General features: G+C 32.3%; 1 pseudogene; it reads right to left on the bottom strand.

The window, feature by feature from the left end:
• Nucleotides 1-244: 244 nt before the first annotated feature.
• LOC119596238 overlaps nucleotides 245-600 on the bottom strand; it is a 2,133-nt pseudogene continuing 1,777 nt past the window's right edge.

The following is a 600-nucleotide window of genomic DNA, read 5'->3' as shown; positions in this document are numbered from 1 at the left end:
ACTGCGGAAAGCATTTACATAAAAAACATGTTTATCAAAAAAAAAGGCTTTTACACCCAGGTTAGCATTAGTGTTGTAAGTAAGTACTGCTTATGGGCAAGTCTTTATTGAAATGTGAGGGCATACAGACGTTTATGGTTGAACTTATTCCCGTATGTACATGTAATTTTCCAACAAACACAATTATACTGTGTAATGTTAATTTAAGTTATACAACTACTTCTATTTTTATATACAACTGACATTTCTCTTGGCTTTGCATAAAAAAAATATCACCAGGGTCTTAGTTTAACTAAACTAAGATAAAAAAAAAAAAAAAAAAAAAACAGTTTTTACAGTCATTCATAAATTCTGTTGCTACAGCATCTTAGATTTCGATTAGTTGATGACTTTAGCCCAGTTGATCTCATAAGCAGGGAAAAAGGTTGTATTGGACATCTCGGGCACTTTAATTATGCCTTTGTAGTACTTGATGGGGCGACCCAAGACGTATTTGTAGCCGGCGCAACTCATTCCCTGGAATACCTACATTCGAAAAATAAGAAAAGTCTATTAAATAAATTGCAAATAAATATTAACAGGTATTATTCACCTCAGATT

Source organism: Penaeus monodon, chromosome 37 (genome assembly GCF_015228065.2).
Source record: "Penaeus monodon isolate SGIC_2016 chromosome 37, NSTDA_Pmon_1, whole genome shotgun sequence".
Classification (NCBI taxonomy): Eukaryota; Metazoa; Arthropoda; class Malacostraca; order Decapoda; family Penaeidae; genus Penaeus; species Penaeus monodon.
This window is presented reverse-complemented; position numbering and strand designations above follow the sequence as displayed.